The 22581-nt window shown below is 42.2% G+C and overlaps 1 protein-coding gene and 1 non-coding gene across 5 annotated transcripts in view; one reads left to right on the top strand and one right to left on the bottom strand.

Annotated features, from left to right (window-relative positions):
* The window catches only part of PRKCE (protein kinase C epsilon), a 472683-nt gene that overhangs the window by 254165 nt on the left and 195937 nt on the right, over positions 1 to 22581 (top strand). The gene's annotated exons all lie outside the window — the stretch shown is intronic.
* Positions 17567 to 17638, bottom strand: TRNAS-UGA (transfer RNA serine (anticodon UGA)). The gene has a single exon. It is a non-coding gene; the product is annotated as a tRNA-Ser (tRNA).

Raw genomic sequence — 22581 nt, forward strand, 5'->3', positions numbered from 1 at the left:
TGGGGGAAGCCATGCCCATGTAAAATGATATGATACTGTTTTAAATGTCTAGTGCAGATGCGGCTAGTCTGACACTCTAACCACTATGGCCAGAGGTTAAAAGGGTAGAGTATGCTTCTTTTTGTTTGGCTTTCTTTTTTAAGGGCTGTGATTTTTATTTGATTTATTTTGAGGAAGCCCACCCAACCATGGATGGTCTTCTTGCCCTTTGAGTACTTGGCAGACGATGGGCTCCTTCCCTTGTTTTTTGCTGAACTGTCTTTGACATGGGCAGTAAAAGGCCAAGAAGCTCAGCATCGTCTTTGTCCTGGCTATGTGAAACATTTGACATCCAGTGAATATGGGGGCTTCCAAAATTCCACATTTCCTGGCTGTCAAAATATCTATACAGCCAAAAGAGAGCTGTTTATAATTTGGATTGGATGGAAAATTAGTTGAGCCATGTTTTGGGAGTTGTAAGGGTTAATGATTTAGTTTATATCCATGCTAATCCAAGTTGAGCCACGAGTGGCTGGCCCATCTCTATTTAGCACCTTAGCTGTGGTTATACTAATCTAGTCAGGGTTTACCCATAAAGGGAGTCAACATAGGAACATAAACAGTTTCCTTATACTGAATCAGGCCATTGGTCCATCCAGCTCAATACTGTCCACAGCGACTAGCAGTGGCTCCCCCTGGTCTCAGACAGGAGTTTCTCCCAGCTCTTCCTGTAGACTGTGGGGATTGAACCTAGGACCTTCTGCATGCAAAGCAAATGCCCTACAAATGAGCTACGCCCCTTCCTCAGATCCCTGCTGTATGAAGTGACAATGCAGCCATTTAGCTGTGAAGTTCTCAAAGAGAACTGTTGTCTCAAAAGCAGGAAAACTGTGGTCCATCAGAAGGTCAGGTGTGTTGCGCCATTTGTTAGAGAAGGCGAGTTTTTTTTCCAATTAATTTTTATTCAAATTTTCAAAACCAAAACAATACAAAAAGAAAAAAACACAAATCAATAACTAATACAATAAAAAAGAAGAGAAAAAATACAGAAATATTGACTTCCGATTTGTCATAGTTCAGCTATAAATCTATAATATATAACAAACCTATCTCTTAATAGATTATAAAATCACCTTCCTCCAGCAGTTATCTTAATTGGTTTCAAATCTCATTAACATCATATCATTTTAATCTTCCACAAAAAGTCAAAGAGAAGTTTCCAATCCTTGAGATATATGTCAATCAATTCTTTTTTTTCTAAATAAATATGTCAATTAATCCAACTCATCAAGTACTAAGTCCAGTAATTTCAAATCGCTCTTCTGTCTTTATCCGTATTAGGTCCATCTTCCATCTTCCATCTCCACGCATCCAAAAATCTTGCTGTCATAGTCATATAATAAAAGTCTGATAGGAATTTCCTCCATCACAGATATTTTCTTGCCATCAAATCCGAACGTATCACTGAAGTATTGCTGCAAAGCCGCATCTCTGTTCCTCTTTTCCACATGATACACTAGTACATCTCTTGAAGATTTTTCCATTGACACAAAACAGGGATTAATTCTGTTAACTTTCTCCATTTCAAGTTTCATCAAATCCTTCCAGTCCAGGAATTTTTTTGAACTGATAATATCTTTATCTCCAATCTCTTCAATTCCTTCAGGGACAGCGCTGAGTTCCAAACTGTAATATTTGTCTCCAGGATCCGTCAGAGCCAGGAAATCCAAATCTTTTTTCATGTCCATATTTAATCCAATCTCCAAAGTTTGAACCTTGCCTTTAATTTCTCTTTCATCTTTTTTTGGTTTTCCAGATCTATCTTTATTCTCCTTTCTCACAGAATCCTGAATTTCTTTCAGCTCCTGTCTCATTTCGTGAAATTCAATTTTCCACGCTTGTCTATTATTTCTCAGTTCTTGTTTTATTGACTTAATCTCATTCATTATTTTCTGAAACATGTCTAAAGATAAAGTCCCTTCTTGTACATCCATGATCTTCTTAATTGTCATTCTTAAAGCCAAAGGAACAAAACTCCTTCAATTTTCAATGTCCCAAGCAAAGAGCAGTTTATTTCTTTATCCAGTTACAAAGGAGTTAATCTTTCCAACCAACTGACGTCACACGCTAGACAGCCCTTATCTCTTATATGCCCAGAAGTGCAAAAACAGCTTTAGTTCACAGCGTCCAAATAACTAGTAGCAGAGAGAATGAGCAGATTCGTCAAAAAAAAAAAGTAGATCAGGAAAAATAGTCCCATGCATATATTACACAAAAACCTTATAAATCAAAAAGATTCCAATCAGAAATCCCTCATCCGTTGTAATCTTTAGAATGCTATTTTCCATATCAGCTTTTTGCAATAAAAGAAAGATAGGCTATTTTTATTTTCTTCCCCCTTAGTTCCGTGAGTAAAGAAGGAAAGTCTTAACTCACCTAGGTTATCTTAATTGCTGTTACTTTGACAAATCTCTTTAGCTGTATAGATAAGAAAATGATAAGCATAGACAGGAGGATGCTTGCCTGTTTGTCCGTTGTTCTTTAAAGAGAAAAAAAAGGGTCACTTATTCAGCTGAGCTAGCATAGAAATCCTCGCTCCGTCTGGGCAGCTGGAAGCCTTTCTTTCGCAGACAATTCTGACGAATTCCAGACTCCAACTATCACGACAAAGCTATGTGGGAAATCTCACGTTTCTTCCTTATCCGGAAGAAATTATCCCCAGTCAGAAAAGACCCTTCTGACTGAATTAAAAGCTGAAAAAGTTTCATCTAAGACGGGAGCCCGTCTCAGAGCTGCACAGGCGGAGGGATCCTCCTGGGAAAGTCAGAGAAGGCGAGTTTTGAAATGCTCAACCAGGAGTGTAGTCGTCCAAGATCTCAAGGAGTCTTAGACCCCTTACTTTTTTGTGAGCTAGGTTCCAGCAGGATCCCTACACTCCAGTATCCTATGAGCAAATCAGCTTGAAAGGGGAATGCGTTGGCCACTGAGAAAAGTCTCCTAAAGCAGTATTCAAGCCTAGCCACATTATTCTATAATCTTAGACGATTGTATAATTTTAGAAAGGGACATGACTGTGAGTATTATGAAGAGACCCTGAACTTCTGAATTTGCCACTATGCCACTGGCTTCAATATGCTGGTTCTCTGCCATCTAGGTCATCAGACTTTCCCCCCCGTGGACCACGTGAAAATTGCTGAGGGTCTTGGAGGATCACTTAATGATTGTTCTGCCTGTTTGTAGCAATTGTAATGCGCTGTGCTAGAGGCTGTATGATTTTAATTGGTTTTGTATTACTTCTTTTATTTCTTATAGATTGTATTTTATTGTATTAAAATTTGAATTCCATGGAATTCTATAGAATTCAAATTGTAATACAATAAAATACAAAAGAAGGAATAAAACAAGCAGTAAAAATGCAATTAAAAATCAGTATGAATGTTTAATGCAATGGATGTGCCACCTTCCATCTTCAACCACAGATCCATAGACACACCACAGACCACCTGAATGAAGATCATGGACCACCATTTGGGAACCATTGATCTAGGTGATGGTTTGAGCTACATTCTGACATTCTCTGTGTACAAAGGAATACATAGACATGAAAGGGATGCTTCAGGGTTTTCACTGGGGCTTGCAATGCAATCCTAAGCACATTTGCTCAGGAGTAAGTTCCATTGAGCTGAATGGGGCTTATTCCCTTGTAAGTAAGCTTAAGATTGAAGCACAACTAACTGCATTGTGTTCAGTGGCACTGGCTCCTTCAGTGTTTCTCTCTCTACTTCATAGATTTGGCTTCTTCTGTCTTTGCAGCTATCACAAGATCAACTTCTTTCTTTCTTTCTTTCTTTCTTTCTTTCTTTCTTTCTTTCTTTCTTTCTTTCTTTCTTTCTTTCTTTCTTTCTTTCTTTCTTTCTTTCTTTCTTTCTTTCTTTTTTGAGAATTGCTTTTGGAATTGATTTCTCATCCAGCTGCTGTTACTATGGAAACTCTATTAAGGGCTCAAATGCATGGAGGTGGGAATATCACATGCTGGTAATGTTCTTGGTGAAAATGGCAAAAGCAGTGTTTTCTATTAATGGTTCGAAAGAAATTGGCTGCTTTTGTTCACCTCTCATGAAGTGATAATGGCATGAGTGGTGCTGTGAAGGGCTTCCTCCTCTAAACAGTAATTCCAAATATTCTACATAATTGCCATGCATTTGTATGTGATGTAAGAATCCAAAACCATAAATGCATAAATTCTCTGTAGGGGAACATCTAGAAGAGGCCTTTGCAGCTTGGAATCCACCACCCAAGTATGGCAGCCCAGCAGGAGCTAAGTAAACCTCCTGATATTGCCACCTTCATTAGGCTGACAAAAGCTTCATATTGGCAGTGCCATGTTGTTTCAGAAAATTAGCTTCCACTAGCGCTTCATATTATTTTTAAATTTTAATTTCTTTTTTTTTTATCAGGTGTATACACATGGTTCTCCCCATCCCCTTTTCATCCTCACAATAACCCTGTGAGATAGGTTAGGCTGAGAGACGGTGACTGCCCCAAGGTCACTCAGTGAGCTTCATGGCTGAGTGGGGATTTCAACACTGGTCTTCCAGGTCCTAGTCCAGCACTCTAACCACTACACTGCACTGGTTTTCTACCAGACTTAATGCATACTGTTTTACATTATAGATTACCATCCTCTACTATTTATCGAACACGTAGACCTTTACGGTTTGAAAAATATCGTATATAGGGCTCTTAATTACACTGCTGTATTTAAGACTACATATATTATACTATCAAACGTATATATTACTACATATATATTATTGCAATATATTATACTATCAAAGTTTTGATAGTCCTTGTTTTATTTTAAAAGATGATTGCTCATTCACATGCATATTGGCTCTAGGCGTTTCGGTTTTCAGAGAGAGAGGGCGCTAACATTAGAGACTGGGAGAATTTTGAAAGGGAAGAGTTCAAAATACAAACTGCCCCCATCCTATCAAATTGGCTGGTCTCATTTCAAGCTGAATCTAGCTTCTTCCTGGCTGGGCGTACTCAAAATGGAGCTCACATATTGTCAGAGCAGGGCTGTGGGCTGCAGTCGAGGGTGAGTCTGGAGCCAGGAGAACCTATGAGCAAGGCAGGACCAAGGGACAAACCAGGAGGCAGGATTGAAGAACAACCCAGGAGTCAGAACCAAAAAGTGATTCAGTACTCAAGGACAAATCAGGAAGCAGGACTGAAGAACAGGCCAGGAGTCAGAACTGAATAACAGCTGAGAATACCAGAGCTTGGAAAAGTTACTTTTTTGAACTACAACTCCCATCAGCCCCAGCCAGCACGGCCACTGGATTGGGCTGATGGGAGTTGTAGTTCAAAAAAGTAACTTTTCCAAGCTCTGGATAATACATGAACATGTCAGAACTTAGCAAGATCTTGTTGGTCATACAAAGCTCCGCTGGGAAAGGTAGCCCTAGAAGGACCCAGGGGTCATCCTGGGTGGGTGGAGTCAGGCTGGAAGGTTCTTCACTGAGAAAGATGCCACCTGCAGTTTAGTGATTCACCACAGGGGACAGCAACACACATAGATCCCCTCATTTCCTGACATACGTCCCTCCATGACTTCCCTGCACTTCCTTAAAGAAATTTGGGGGCAAGGGAGGGTAATAGACAGCAAAAGGTAGGAAAGGCCTCCATGCACCATTTTGGAGGCAACCCAGTCTAACAGAAATAAGAACTTTTCCATCTCTCTATCTGGCTTTCTTCTGGAGGCCAAAAAGTCATGCTTTTGTAGACATATTTCAAGGTCATTTCAGGCATCAATGGTAGAGTAGAATGGGAAATCTCATGACTCTCCTCTTCAAGACCAAGGCCCCATCTGCATAATACATTTAAAGCAGTATCATACCACTTTAAACTGTCATGGTTTCCCCAAAGAATCCTGGGAACTGTAGTTTGTTAATGGTGCTGAGTTTTGTTAGGATACCTCTATTCCCATCGCAGAGCTACAGTTCCCAGAATAGTTTATCAATCCCTCTTCCCTGAGAATTGTAGCTCCATGAGGGGAAATAGGGGTCTCCTAACATCTCTCTGCACCCTTAACAAACTACAGTTCCCAGGATTTTTGTGGGGAGCCATGATTGTTTCAAGTGGTACAATACTGCTTTAAATGTATAGTGCACATGGGGCCAAAGGCCCATGATGGACTCTCTGATGGGTATAGAACTGCAAAGAATATCTGAACAAAGGGAGGGTTTAGGGTTGAATTAGAGTACCGCTAGAGTGGATACACTATTCATATTGGGAATATGAAATGGCACTCCAGGCAATAAGTGGTGATGCACAGTGGAGATGGATTAGTGGATAAGGCCAACAATCAGCCCCACTCTACTTTGGGACTGATCAGCAGCCTAGTTATGGCTGAAAAATTGCTAGAGGGAGGTATGCAGTCAACTCCATCTCTCTGGAGAAAATGAATCCCCAGTTAAAGCTATAGTACCCTGGATTTTAGCAGTGGACTCTGGTGATATTGATACTCTGCTGATGTACCTCTGCCTCTGGGACTAGTATGGTGACAATACCATGAAATGAATGAATTTCTCTGGAGAAGTCACTGATATTTGAAGATGTCAGCTGAGAGACATTCCCAGGAGTGAGTGGTGGAGAAAGCATTGACCATAAGTGATGCTCTCACTCATCTATTGAGGTCTTTGCAGAAGAGGGTTACCCAGTAGCAGCTGCTTTCTGACATGTTCCAGAGCATGGATTTCTACCAACCTCAGGATCCTCTGTGTCCTAAGGCTTTGCAGAATAATTTTCAGTATATTGCATCATCACTCTCAGCAGAACATTTGCTGGAAGGATAATGTGTTATATACCACATTAAAATGGGCATTTTTTTTAAAAAAAACAACCAGATACTGCAAGAGATAGTTGCAAGTCACAGAATGCCCTCTCTGGGAAGCACCGTGACTTTTCAAAAGTTGCTGTTGTTGATGCTGTAAATGTTCATGTCTAGGTCAACGAGACATTCAATGCTGCATAAAGCGTCCCCTTGAGTATTCCTAGGAAAGGGATTATCCCTTAACCAATGAAACTCAGGATTATGTTGTAGTTTGTAAATCAACCAAAGCTGTTTTGATTTGCCTGCATTCCAACCAGGAACGTTTTTAATATTCGTGTATTAAATTTGATTATATAATGAATGCAAGAGTCATCATCGCTCCTCTGGGTTAAGCATGTTTATTTTGAAATTAGTTGGTATGGGATTGTGCACATGGATTATTCTTCAACATTAAGGAGAATGTAGCAATCCATACTTGAGATGAACCTGCAAGTGCCATTTGGCTTGGGTGTTCATGTTTCAATGTAGTGGAGAAAACAAACAATCTATGATTCTATGATTCAGCGATCCCTGTCCTGTGCAAGCCTTGTTGGCATGAATCTGAGCTGCATAAAAGTTTCAGGACTGACCCATGAGCAGCAGTTCGGAGCAAGCCAGGAATCAGGTGTCAAGACCAAAGAGCAATCTGCATCAGAGAGCAAAGCAGAAGGTAGGACTCGAAAGCACAGCAGGAGTCAGGAACAAAGAGCAATTAGGATTGGAGGGCAAACTTGGAGCCATGAGTCAAGACTGAAGAGCATGACTAGAAATACAAAGCCTGCCAGTACACCGCTAAGACCAGGGGCATAGTCATGCAGGGTCTCGGGGGGTCTTAGACTCTTTACTTATTTGGGAGCAGGATCCCTATGTCTCCAACATCCTACACATCAATCAGCATGAAAGGGAGTGTGTTAGACACTGAGAAGATTCTTCTAACATGCTTCTTTCTTGCTGATTGGAGCCAATCCAAGTGAAAGGAGGCAAGTCAGACTCAGTGCTAACACTCTCCTCTTTCATGCTTATTATGTTGGCATTAACAAGGATCTCATTCTCAACCCCACAGCAAAAAAAGCGGGGAGGGGGCATGGATGTGATCAAAGGGACCCTGCACTTCTGAATTTGCTACTACACTACTGACTAAGACAGGAAGCTCTGTCAATAGCCATCTTGGTGGATGGAGACATCCCAGAGCCTGAAAGGTTCTTCATTGAGGCTGTAGCTTTATGCTGCACCATACCACACTCCAGGGGATACCCCCAGGGGCCTAGTTACTGAAGGTGTAAGCCTTCACCAGAGTACTCACTGCAGGTTGCAGATGCAGCACAGTCCAAACAAACCAAGATCAAGCATGGACAATCAGTCTAGATCCACATGATCCAGAGACAGTCAGGCAACAGTCTGAGGTCAATATCACAGGGAGTTTAGGAAATGTACAGCACAGTAAGGCAGGGAACCTAGAACTAGGAGCCAGAGACCTGTATCGTTCCCAGTACCTGGAAGGCTCAAGAGAGAGGCTTTACATATTCTGCCTCCTAAACCACTGCTCTTGAACCTAGGACCCCAGATGTTGGACTACAACTCCCATCAACCCCAACCAGCTTAGCCAATGGCCAGGAATGATGGGAATTGTAGTCCAACAAATATCTGGGGACCCAGATGAAGAACAGTGTCCTAAACCACACCCTAACCACAGCAGCTGGCCGTGGAGGAATATCAGGGATTGCTTACTTATGAGTGGATCCCTTGCTCACAAGTAGACCAACAATTCTGGGTCCATAGACACATCCTGTACTGTCGCTCTTCGGCCTGGACCTAAAGTTTTTGGTACCAATGCTCTTGAGGGAGCGGCTCCATCTTCTGCTTTGACAGTTCTGGGAGTTCTTCATCAGGTATTAACCCAGAGGGCCCTTCGAGGGGATCCTCAGCATATTTTTCAGCGAGTCCTGCTTGCTCCTCAGGGTCCTTGAACTGTGGGCTGTTTGGTTTGTCCTCCGAGGATTCCATGTCTGGTGCCAGGTCAAGGCTAAGCATGACACACCAGATGAGGCAGTGGTCAACAGTCCCTGACAGAACATAGCTGGAGCTTTTGTACAGATCTCTTTTGTTCCAGCAGGGCCATGTGCAGATCTTCCCAGAGGATTGTGCCCTCAAATATTTCCCTTTCCTCTCCATTCATAATCTATTAATCCAGAAAACTGTTATATTCTACTTTTTAATTTTTGCTCGTTCAGATTTGCCTTACCTGCAAGGTAAGGGATGGTTAGCAATGGAAAGATCTGTCAATTTCGATTCTCTCGGTTTCAAATTTTTCCAATCTTAAATTCAGTTCTCCACACTTCTGCAGCAATTTGCTTTTTTTTTTTTTAATCCTAATGAAAATTCTCCAGGATTTTAGTGCAAATTTCTCCTAGTAAGCACATTTTTGTAGGCAGTTTTGACTAATGTACACATTATTGCAAGCCATTTCTAGTTATATAGGTTATATATAGGTTATGTAGTCCAGCATCTGGGGTCCTAGGGCAAGAGCCTTTTCAGTTGTGGCCCCCACCTTATGGAATTCATTACCAATTGACCTTCGGCTGGCCCCCTCTCTGATGTGCTTCTGCCGGGCCTTGAAGACCTGGCTCTTCAATCAGGCTGTCGAGGTGGGCTAGGTTTTATCAGGTTTGGCAGTTATTAGTTGTGATTTTAACCTTTCTGTATATGCTTTTATATTGAGTGTACTATATATTTTCTTACTGTACGTCGCCCAGAGTGGCGGGTCAACCTGCCAGATGGGCGTCAAATAAATAAATAAATAAATATAATGCATTTTAATGTTATTTTCATGCATATATTCATTTTTATGCACACTTTCGCTTAATATATGCATTTTTGTAAACATTGGTTGGCGATCTGCACTGCAAAATTCAAATCAATGCGACTTTCAAAGGATGGCTGTGTTTTGCTTCTTGTATTGTTTGGAAAGTGCAAATTTGATAGACTCGACCTGAAATGCGAACGGAATTGAAATTCTACCCCAACTCTAGTGATGACCAATAGGTGGGAGTGGGCCACACCCACATTGCTTGGATCTTATATTTATTTGATTGTTGTTGTTATGTGCCTTCAAGTGGTTCATGACAGATCCAGTTGGAGGTCACTGATTCATAGGGTCGCCATAAGTCGTAATCGACTTGAAGGCACATAACAACAATCAGAGGCAATCGCTTGTTCTTATGTTCTGTATTCTAATCTCAGAGGCATTTCAGGTGCAGAAGTAAGCACTGAAATATAACATCGGCCTCTGCATTTTTCAGACTGTATGAAGCCTCTGCATTACCCAGGCCTGCTATAAATACCAGGAGCCTGGTCTTCTGCTTTTGCCTGGTCAACAGAGCACTTCAAGCTCCAGCTCCACTAGCTCTAGCCATTGTCTGGGACTGTGATCTGGAGAACGCACCCTCCAGGTCTGGATTTAAATCTAGGTATACATTCCCCCAGCTTGGCCCTGACACTCTTGTAGCTTGGATCATTTCCTTGAGTCACTGGGAAGGGCCATAGGTCAGTGGTAGAGCATCTGCTTTGCATTCGAACGGTCCCATGTTCAGTCCTCGGCATCTCCAGGTAGAGCTGGGAATATCCTCTGCCTGAAACCCTGCAGAGCCACTTCCAGTGTAGATGGTACTGAGCTAGAAGGACCAATAGGCTGACTCAGTATAAGGCAGCTTCCGGTGTTCCTATGCACCTGTGTTGTTCTTGGACTCTGTACTATCACGTGGTCTCAGCTCTGCACGTTGATATGTGGTGGTGGGGTTGCTGCATGGATACCTTTCACCTTCAGTAGGGCTTCGACTTGACTGTGTGTTTTCCAGCCCTGAGATTCTATGGAAACAAAATGTTGGGGCTGATCTGGAGCATCCCTGCTTCCTCACACGACATCAAGAGAAACAATAGCCACTCTGTGAATATGGATTACATAAACACAGTAATGTGTATTCCCATTGCTGACTCTCCTGCATTAATTTAGCTAATAAATGCTATTCTGAGAATGGTGCTGACGTTAGCTGTGATGCTGGTGCAACAGCTAAGATGCTGTCCTATGATAAGGGGCTATATAAATGGAAAGGTGCTGCTGTTGGTGTTAAGCCGAAAGAGCCATGTTAATTGCAATTTAATGAAAACACTGAGAAAATATTAAGTGGAAAACGATATAGCTGACAAGGGGAATTGGGGGAGGCAGAACCTTTGCGTTAAGCATAATGATGGTGACCCTGGGAGGGGAAAAGAACCCATAGCATGAAAAGAAATAATGGAGGTGACATTTAATTGAGATAATTGTATTGATTTGTACGTTATCTGCACACTTTAGGGCTGCTGTATCCATTTTTTTACATGTACACCTAAAATGTTTAATGTGTGCAATATCTAAAAATGCAATGTGTGCATGTGACAAATGCATGTCTTATGCCAGTATACATTACAGGGAATTGCGAGTAGCCATGCCCTTCTCAGCTCGCTCGCTCTCGCTCTCTCTCGCTCTGTGTGTGTGTGTGTGTGTGTGTGTGTGTGTGCGTGTGTGTGTGCGTGTGTGTGTGTGTGTGTGTGTGTGTGAGTGAGAGAGAGAGAGAGAGAGAGAGAGAGAGAGAGAGAGAGAGAGAGAGAGAGATGCTTTTGATGCAGTGTAAGAATATATGAAGGTTCTCTAATGCCTATTGGCAGAAAGTATTAATATGAATGCATTTTAAATCGTGATTCATTCACAGGAACAAAAAACTCCATACTTAAACTTGTATTATCCTTTAAGTATCTCAAGTCATTATTTGAGTCTTCCAAGCTTCCTATTATTTTATTATATATATATCCCGCCTTTGTTCAAAGAAGCTGAAGGTATAATACATTATTCTATCCCACTCACCCAGTGAGCTTTATGACTGAATGAGGATTTGATCTTGGGTCTTCCCAGTCTTAGTTCTAACCACTGTGCTACCCTGTATCTCAAAGGTGGGATACATGACGTTCTCAGGCAGTCTTTCTTACAAGCAATGACCACACACAAGCCTACTGAGCTTCAGTAAAGTTGCTACATGATGTGTCTTCTGAGCATGCCCAAGCATCACTCTAAATGGCTTAACTCTTTGGAAGCTCTAGGTGAACAGAGCTCTGATCCATGCAACACAGTTTAATCCATGTAACTTACTGAGTAAGTAGCAAAGACGAATGGATATAGCATGTTTTACTAAACAGGATGCGTTCTCTTCTTTCCTTGGACATGGTCACTAGGATTTTGTCCCACACACACATACCTCTCGTAATAAGATGTCATCTCCTTCTTGTATCTCAAACTGTTTTTGAAAAATTCCTCTGTTCCAGAAGTGGCTTACCAAGTAATATGAGAGGCTGTTGTTGAAGAAACACAGTCCCAAACTCCTCTTGGCTTGTAGGGTTCTTTGGATCCTGGCCTATGATAAAGAACATTGCATAGAAAAATTGTTACTTGACTGAGGTCACTCAATTAGCTTTATTCCTAAACAGGAATTTAAACCTTAGTCTTCTGCATCCAGACCCATCAGTCTAGCCTTTGTCCTACATTGGTCTCACTCTCTACAAGGAATGGGGAAGAAATTATAATGCAAACATCCTACCTAATTTGCAGTTTCATGTGAATGAAAATGCAGATATCCTTCAAAATCTGCACTTCTCTGAATTTTGTGGTGCAGTTCTCCAACGAAAATGTGTACAAAAATATATGCATAGTTGGACTACGACCTGGGAGACTAGGGTTCAAATTCCCACACAGCCATGAAGCTCACTGGGTGTCATGGCCCCGTCAGAGGACTCATCAGACGAGAATGACTCGGGAGTAACAGCAGCAGACCCAGAAGGAGAAATGGAGGAAACTCCTGAGAACCCAGCTCCTTCTCCCCCTCAGCTGCAGAGCACCCCAGACACAGCTGAAACCCTTCAGCCAGACGCAGACAGTGAACAGGATACTCCCCCCTCACCTGCAGAACGTAGACAACAGAAGGTCAAGCAGAAGAGGGGCAGGCCTGTCCACTTAAGGCCAAAACGCTGATGGCTCACACCTGCTGACAAACCTGCTCCTTAAAAGTCAAACCTTGGTTTCAGCTTGTTGCTGACTACGTCAGGCGTGACCACTGTGTGTCTTCCTATCCCCTGAACCTTGACTTAGACTGATCTCTCGGCAAACTAGACCCAGACCTTCACTGACGTCTCTTCTGGATTTCTGGCTTGGCACGTAAGCTTTGAACTGCCTCTGCCCTTATCTTGCTTCCTCCTTGCTAGCCTGGCAGGTTTATAGCCAAGCTGCCGGCTAAGGACTTACGGCCTGGCAATTACCAAGGAATCTCTAGCCCTGCCTGCACCCCCACCGACACTGCTGTCTCAGTGAAGAGCTGACACTGGGTGACCTTGGGCCAGTCACTGCCTCTCAGCGTCAGAGGAAGGCAATGGTAAACCATCTCTGAAAACCCTATTCATAGGGTCACCATAAGTTGGAATTGACTTGAAAGCAGTCCATTTCCATTCCATGTGGTGGTCATGCCCTGTTGTATCACAGTTTTGAAAACATAGTAGTTGTAGAATATCACGTAATATTTGCACACTACATATGCCACTACAGCATTAGCTGTTTCAACAATATGGGAGGAACAGAATGAGAAAGTGACATCTAAGGAATTGGAAAACTGCAGAACTTTTGGCATCAAATTTTGGTACAGTGAGCTGTGGCAAATAGCCATGGCAGAAAAATTGACTTACCAACTTAAATTAGCTAAAGGCAAAAGTCAAATGTTTGATTTTTATAAAGTGTGGTATGATTTTATCTCATTTACAAACCAAGGACATACACAGTAAAATTTATCAAAGTCTTATGCTTTGATTATGGACTAAATACACACTGTAATATTTTGATGAAGTGGACTCCTGCTGGAAGGAAAGTAAGTGTACTGCCTTCAAGTCGATTCCGACTTATGGCGACCCTATGAATAGAGTTTTCATGAGGCTGAGAGGCAGTGACTGGCCCAAGGTCACCCAGTGAGCTTCATGGCTATGTAGGGATTCGAACCCTGGTCTCCCAGGTCATAGTCCAACACCTTAACCACTAATAAGTAAGTATACAGAAAACCCCCAAGTTGCCAAAGGATTCCCAAACTGCACACAAAAATGTGTATATTAGACAAATTGTGTACAAAATGTGTGTATTAGGAGAAATGCATGTAAAAATGTGTACAAATTTTCATGTAGACTTTTTTTAAAATGCAAACTGCTGTGGAAATGGGGCAAGCTGAAGTTAACACTGGAAAAATGAGAAACTGAGAGAAACCAAAATTATCACTTTCTGCCATCCCTAGTTTCTGCTGTTGGCGATGATGACTGTTGAGAAGATAGCCAGTGTGCAAAAGGCAGTGGCCTGGTTCACACATGGTTTGGCCATTGAGAACAGGCTTCAGGCTCACACACTCCCTCTTCCAGTTATGTGCTCCATTCCCTCTCTCATTTCCTGGTTCATGATCACTATAACCAGCTTGCTTCAAAGAAAAGACAACTGTAACTCAATAATAATAATAATAATAATAATAATAATAATAATAATAAAATTTATTTGTGAGTCGCGTATCTGGCCGAATAAACGGCCACTCTAAGTGACGTACAATATCATGATAAAATACAATATAACCAGAAATATAATAATTAAAATTAAACAGCACTAAACAACATTAAAAACTGACCTATCCCCGGAGATCCCATAGGCCTGCCTGAATAGCCAGGTCTTTAAGGCCCGGCGGAAACCTGTCTGGGAGCGGGTGTGACAGAGATCGTAAGGAAGGGAGTTCCAGAGGGTGGGGGCCACAATTGAAAATGCCCTCTCTCTGGTCCACACCAGCCTAGCTGTTTTAACTGATGGGACCGAGAGAAGGTCTTGTGTGGCTGATCTTGTCATGTGGCCTAATTGGTGATGCTGGAGGTGCTCCTTCAAATAAATTGGGCCGGAACCGTATAGGGTTTTAAAGCTCAGTACCAACACCTTGAATTGGGCCCAGTAAACAACTGGTAACCAGTGTAGATCCACTAACACCGGGGTGATATGATCACGGCGACAGCTGTTCTTAATCAAGCGCGCCACCGCATTCTGTACCAGCTGTAATTTCCGGACCGTTTTCAAGGGTAACCCCACGTAGAGCACATTACAGTAGTCTAAGCGAGAGGAGACCAGGGCATGTATCACCCGTGGGAGCAGATGGACAGGAAGGCAGGGTTGCAGCCTCCATATCAGATGTAATTGATACCAAGCCGCCCGGCTCACTGCCGAGACCTGAGCCTCCATAGACAGCTGGGAGTCAAGAATGACCCCAAGGCTGCGGACCTGGTCTTTCAGGGGTAATCTCACCCCATTAAACATCAGGTCTATATCCCCCAACCTTCTCTTGTCCCCCATGAGCAACACCTCGGTCTTGTCGGGGTTCAGTTTCAGCCTATTCCTTCCCATCCATTCACTTACGGAGTCCAGGCACTTAGACATGGTATCCACAGCCAACTCTGGTGAGGACTTAAATGAGAGATAGAGCTGAGTGTCATCTGCATATTGGTGACACTGCAGCCCAAATCTCCTGATGATGGCTCCCAGCGGCTTTACATAGATGTTGAATAGCATGGGGGAGAGGATAGATCCCTGTGGCACTCCACAATTGAGAGGCCAAGGGTCTGAAACCTCATCCCCCAATGCCACCCGTTGATGTCTGTCTGAGAGATAGGAACGGAGCCACTGTAAAACAGTGCCCCCTATTCCCAGTCCTCCCAGACGATCTAAAAGGATAACTGCTCCCATCCACCCCATCCACTTAAAAAACAACAACATTGCTTTTTAATAATTAAAAGTGATCTATATACCATGAAAAGTGATCCGGGAGAGGGGCAGGAAATTCTAGATGTTAGTAATCATATATATATTGTTTTATTCGATAACATTTTATTTAAATTTTAAAAAACATACCATTTTTATTCACTTAAAGCATTTCTTCCATAAAAAGGTAAAGGTGTCCCCGCACTTGTAGTGCGAGTCGTTTCCGACTCTTAGGGTGATGTCTTGCAATGTTTACAAGGCAGACCGGATATATGGGGTGGGATTGCAAGTTTCTTTGCCGGCCTTTCTTTACACCCCAGCATATGCCGGGTACTCATTTTACCGACCACAGATGGATGGAAGGCTGAGTGGACCTCAACCCCTTTTACCGGAGGTTCGACTTCCTCCTTCCGTTGGAATCGAACTCCGGCCGTGAGCAGAGCTTCGGCTGCGTTACCGCCGCTTACCACTCTGCGCCACGGATGATCTTAATTTCTTCCATAGTGAGCCCATATATTTATCAGCTGCATTCTAGGCTATTTGAACTCAAAAAATGGATTCAGTTTGCAAATCTGAATCATGTTCTGCAAGTTGATAGCTCCTAAACACCTTGCCTCAGTCAACCAGGCTTTCCGTGCTAAATCCTGAACCATATGCACCAACTGAATGGGGAATGAGCATCCTGATGCATGCTTGCATTGCTATGTTCATTCACGTGTAAGGCATCGAGTGTTGCACGACAAGGTGAGTGAAGGTGTCAGTTTCCACTTGCATTGCAATTCAGATGTAAAAACGTGTCTACCAAATGCCATCTTCGGCTGTCTACCAAATGCCACCTGTGCATTGCTGCATGTGCCTCAATCTGGATTGGGGCCATTATTCCTCTATGGTTGTTGCTATGAAATGATCCAAGGATTAAAGAAGATATTCAATAGTTTGCAGTATTTCAGCCTGAAATAAACTGTCATGGTAAATTAATCTTGAAAAAAACTGGCCCAAGGATATCCATAATGCCTAATTCAGACATTTTATGGCAGTAGTATTTAGAACAGTATGACCCTGTCTTTTCCTTTCTCTTTATTCTGTTTTATAAAGCTGTTTAGCAGTTTCAGGCAGCATCTTTTCCTCAGCTGGACATGTTTGACAGTACGCTCAGTTTGATTTCTTTTGTCTGAGCAGCACGGAGGATAAGAAACGGTGATTGCTTCTTTCCTCATAGTTTCCAACGGAAATAGCTTTCTAATAGCAGAACTGATGCTAACTAATCCTGTCTGGACCTCTGTTGCTTAGCAGCAACATTTAGCAGCTGTATATTATTTTATTGCATTTAGATCCAGACCTTATTTTTTCCTTTTTACAAAATTAATTTAAATATGGCACAAACACAAGCGCATTTGTTCTGGTTCCCTGTGGCCTTCTCAAATTTTATTTTGATCTATTCCATTATGGTGTTGTGTGTGCTCTATAAGTTACTTGTTAGAAATCAAATGTCATCAACAGACTGTCGTTGACTTATATTTCATCTCCGTGTGCTAATGGACATATAAAAAGAAAATGCAGTGTGGTGTGTCATCCCGACTCATCTCTGGATAATGCACCTTTTCAACAGGCACACCCAACTCCTCATGTTTCAGGACGTTTATTAATATTAATTGTTTTATTTATTACAATATTTATGTCCTACCTTTCCTTCCCTGTTGGTAGGGCCAGAATCAGCATGGGGTGTCCTGGCAAGGCACAGTGCTGACAGAAACATGGGCAGCTGCCTTATATTGAGTCAGACCGTTGGTCCATCTAGCTCAATATTTTCCACACTGACTGTCAGCAGCTCTCCAGTGTTTCAGGCAGGAAACATTCCCAGCTGTTCCTGGAGATGCCAGGGTTTGAACCTGGGACCTGCTGCATTCAAAACAGATGCTCTACCACTGAGCTACAACCCTGGGACTTATTTATTTTATTTTATTTTTATTTCTCTGCTCCAGCACTTTTCCCTATAATGTGTCCAATGTAGCATCGCTCTGGGACATTGCAGAACAAGAATAACGGCTAGACCCAGCACTGTTCTGAGTCATCCCACTCTTTTATTATTTTATTCATTCATTTGATTGAACTTCAAAAGTGCCTTTTGTCTAAAATGCAATTTATTTATTTATTGCATTTATATCCTGCTTTTCCTCCAAGGAGCTCGAGGTGGTATACATCATTCTCCCCCTCTCCATTTTATTCTCACAACAACCCTGTGAGGTAGGTCAGGCTGAGCGGCAATGTCTGGCCCAAGGTCACCCAGTGAGCTTTATGGCTAAGTAGGGATTTGAACCCTGCTCTCACAGGTCCTAGACCAGCACTCTAACCATTTCGCCACACTGGCTCCTATAAGAGGCACTGTTTTACAGTGGTTTCTGTCCTACCTCCAGGGTCTTTTTCAGAGTATAGCATTGGGTGATTGTCTTTTGTCCCCCTGACAGTTGTGCTGTGGATTGCCACAAGGTACCATCTTGCCCCCATGCTGTTTAACATCTATATGAAGTTCTTGGGAGATTTAGGGCGAGGTGTCAGCAGTATACTGATGACACCCAGCTCTATTTCTGTGTAACATCTGGATCGGGAGAGGCCGTGCAAGCCCTGGACCACTGCCTGGAATTGGTGGTGAGCTGGATGATGGCCAGTAAACTGAGTCTTAATCCTAGGAAGGTGGAGGCGCCATGGGTTGGTGGTTCCTGAATTCAATTGCCTGCTTTGGATGGGGTTGTGCTCCCTCTAAAAGAGCAGGTCTGTAGTCTGGATCCATCTTTGTCACTAGAGGCCCAGGCAATCTCAGTGGCTAGGAGTGCCTTTTACCAGCTTCAGCTGGTAAGACAACTGCAGCCATTTCTGAACCGGGATAGCTTGACCGCTGTTGTCCATGCACTGATTAGTGCAATGCGCTGTATGTGGGGCTGCCCTTGAGGTTGGTCTGGAAGCTGCAGCTGTTGCAAAATGCAGCAGTGTGACTGCTCACTGGGGCAGGATATTGCCAACATGTCACCCTGCTGCTGAAAGAATTGCACTGACTGCTCATTAACTACTGGGACAAGTTCAAGGTGCTGATTTTGGTGTACAAAGCCCTATTCAGCTTGGGACCAGTATACCTGAAAGATTGTCTTACCCGTTATATACCCAGTCGATCACTGTGCTCTGCAGCTGAGGGCCTCCTGAAGATATCAACTTATCAGGAGATCCATTCCACACAACATAGGAAGCGGACCTTTAGTGTTGTGGCATCTACCCTTGGAATTCCCTCCCCTTAAATATTAGACATTGGGATATCCTGTTATCTTTTTGGCACCTATTGAAGACCTGCCACTTTCAACAAGTCTTTTAAGTAGAGATCTTACCCCAGTCTGCATCTGTGTTGGAATTGTTTTTTATTATGTTTTTAAAGCTTTTTTTTTTTTAAAGATGTTTTAAAAATGTTTTGTTTTAATATGTTTTTAAGGATTTTTAAATATTTTTTTTTAAAGTCTGTTTTTGAGATAATTTTAAAATGTTTTTAATGTTTTGTTTGCAGTCCTGGGCACCTTCTGGGAGAAAGGGCAGGATATAAATTTAATAATAAATAAATAAATAAATAAAGCAGGCAAATGCACCAGCAGGCATAATATGATCCTGATTCATAATCTATATCTAGGGCTTGGACAATTAAACAGCCCCACCAAATTGTTCACCACTGGATGAACAAATATGTTGTTACTTACATCAGAAGCCATGACTGCAGTAAAGGCTCTATCACCACACAGCAAGCCATCTGTGCTGGAGGTACAATCAGAGGAACCCTTCATATATCTCATAGTCCAGGTCTGTTAATATAGGGGAAGGTGCTCTAACAGATACTTGGGACCCAAGCCATTTAGAGCTTTTTTTCTGTCTTAAAAATCTTTTTCTTACCATTAATTTCTTCATACACCATTTAGGGCTTTATAAGTCAACATTAACATCTCAGTTTGGGCCTCAATTTGGACCTGAATATGACACCTATTTTGCTGGATCTGCATTGGCTGTCTATATATTTATAGACAGCCAATGCAGATCCAGCATAATAGGTGTCATATTGAGCGGTATGCATTGAAAGAATCCTAAATCTTGAGATGAAGATGGGTGCCTCAGAGGGATTTTGGGTTTGCCAGAGGTGAAGGAGAATCTGTATGAGGCTGCACAAGTTGAATGAGGGACTGCTAAAGTGCTTTCCGGCGCCTTGGCAATTTATAAACAAAAAATGCTGCAGACAAGAATCCACTACTTTAAAGAAAATGCTAGGATCAGGAAAGGGAGCTCCTTCATGACTTACAGGTCTAGTTTGTAATCAGAGGGAGTAGACAACAGGCCAACCCCTTTTATCTAAGTTCAAATCATAGATGATAGTTGTTTTATTGTGTAGTGACCTGATGTTCATTGACAGCACCACTAGATAAGAGGGCGAGTTTACATGGCCACCCAGGATTTAATGGTTGAGGGATGTCCCAGACAAGACCACAGTCCTTAAATGTCTGCAGCCTCTTATCCTCACTTGGCCTGGCTATCCCTCAATGCCATACCCTCAACCCAGGACCCTCATGATTGAGGTACCCTGATACTCCATTGTGGCTTGTTACCATTGATAGCGTTCAGGATATGAACTGTTTTGTCATTGTTGCTTTGTATAGGTGTAGTAAGAAGAGAGGGTTTTTTGCAATGGTTTGACAGTTATGGGGTGTTCTTCGTGTTTAAGTGGCTATGTAAAACATCAGAATTGTGGTCCTGTAATAAACCTACATTATTGTCATGGTCTTCAAGTCAACCACATAACGTTCTTCTGCCTCCAGAAGCCCATATTTAATATAAGCTCTGTCATCTCTTCAAACTGCTGATTATAGCTGAGGAATAATATTTAACCTTTGTTTCTCTCATGCGGTTCATACTTTCTGAAAAAGATTATCCAATAAAAAGAGAGAGAGGGAGGGAGAGAAATGTATTTGTATCAATTTTGTCTATATGACTAGAATCTTGCAGAACCACATGTTGGTGAATAGCACGTTTGCAGTTCACAGAAAGTTTATACACATTATTTTCCTCCCAAGGAGATTTTATAGGGGGCGCCTCTCACGAAGGTCTTTTTTTTTTTGCTGATATTCTGTGAAAGATGACCTTTGCGCTTGCTCTTTAGATTTTTTTTCCTCATCTTCTCTTGATGGTTCAAGGTGAGTTATAATACTACAGTTCCCCTCCCCACACCCTGAGCTCTATTAATCATTGCAGGCTTCCACATCTGTGTGTGTGTGTGTGGGAGATGGAATTATCAAAATTGTGAGGTGGCAGTAGGTACCCCTAGTAGGCTTAGTCACGTGCCATTGCTGTTCTGTTGAGAGGGAGACGTTGGACAGCACCAGTAAGGGTGTATGGGGAACATTAGGGGTCCACAATGGGAGACCTGGCTCTAAAAAACAAAAAACATGTGGGCTTGCTGGAACGGCTCTTCACTTTTCTGTTTAAAAGCTAGGCAGCAACATTTTATAAAAAACATGCAAATTATATGCAAATTATGATAATTATGTAATACATCATAAAAAGATACAGATAATAATAATAATAATAAAATTTTATTTGTTAGTCACCTATCTGTCCGAGTTAACGGACACTCTAGGCGACGTACAACAATGCAAAATACATAAATCAATATACAAATCAACAAGTCATAACATCAATTCATCTAAAACCGTCCTTCAATTAATACACCATAAAACTAGTCCACCCCAGAGATCCCATAGGCCTGCCTGAATAGCCAGGTCTTTAAGGCTCGGCGAAAACCCATCAGGGAGGAGGCATGTCGAAGGTCAAAAGGAAGCGAGTTCCAGAGGGTGGGGGCCACGATCGAAAATGCCCTCTCTCTGGTCCGCACCAGCCTAGCTGTTTTAACCGGTGGGACCGAGAGAAGGTCTTGTGAGGCTGATCTTGTTTGGCGGCATAATTGGTGATACTGGAGGCATTCCTTCAGATAAACTGGGCCGAAACCGTATAGGGTTTTAAAGGTCAATACCAACACCTTGAATTGGGCCCGGTAAACAACTGGTAACCAGTGTAGGTCTACCAACACTGGGGTGATATGATCCTGGCGATGGCTCTGCTTTATCAAGCGTGTCGCCGCATTCTGTACCAGCTGCAATTTCCGGACCGTTTTCAAGGGTAACCCCACGTAGAGCACATTACAGTAGTCTAAGCGAGATGTGCATATAATGCAAAGACACAGCGACCGTCCTACCTTCTCCTCATTCTCTGCTGACCCTTCTTTCAGGTTGCTCTTTCTAAGTCTGCTATAACTCTCAGACTCCTGGCAAACAGGAAACAGTCCATGCGTATAACTTGATTTTTTTTAAAAAAAATGTTGCTGTTTAATTCTCCTTCTTTCTTTATTTTCCTTCTTTTATTCCCATTTGTTTTTTTAAAAAAATATGTTGGTTGCCTTAGAATTTGAATTGTCAAAAAGTGACAACCTGTGTGTAGCAGTGGTACCATCAGGGCAGGACATCCAGGCAGAAGTCCAGGGCCCCATTCAGCAAAATGAGCAAAGGGTCCCCCAAGTGTAGTAGGGATGGCTTGCCACAAGTTGAAGTAAGTGAATAATGCACATAAGATCACCCCTGATCGTGTAACATCGTTTGAAGTGAAATGATACACGTATCTTTTGTTTTAATTACAAAAAAGCAAAATGGAACAGAAAAAAGAAATTACAAAGTATCCTAAAACATTTCAAAACAGGCTTTGATTAAGGAAGCAAATAATTTCTTATATGACAGTCAATGAAAGACCTCCAATTCAATGCAAAATGGTTTTGCCATCTGTTTTTGTGTTCCCACAAATAACATGTGAGTTT

This window comes from Rhineura floridana, chromosome 4, assembly GCF_030035675.1.
Source record: "Rhineura floridana isolate rRhiFlo1 chromosome 4, rRhiFlo1.hap2, whole genome shotgun sequence".
Lineage (NCBI taxonomy): Eukaryota > Metazoa > Chordata > Lepidosauria > Squamata > Rhineuridae > Rhineura > Rhineura floridana.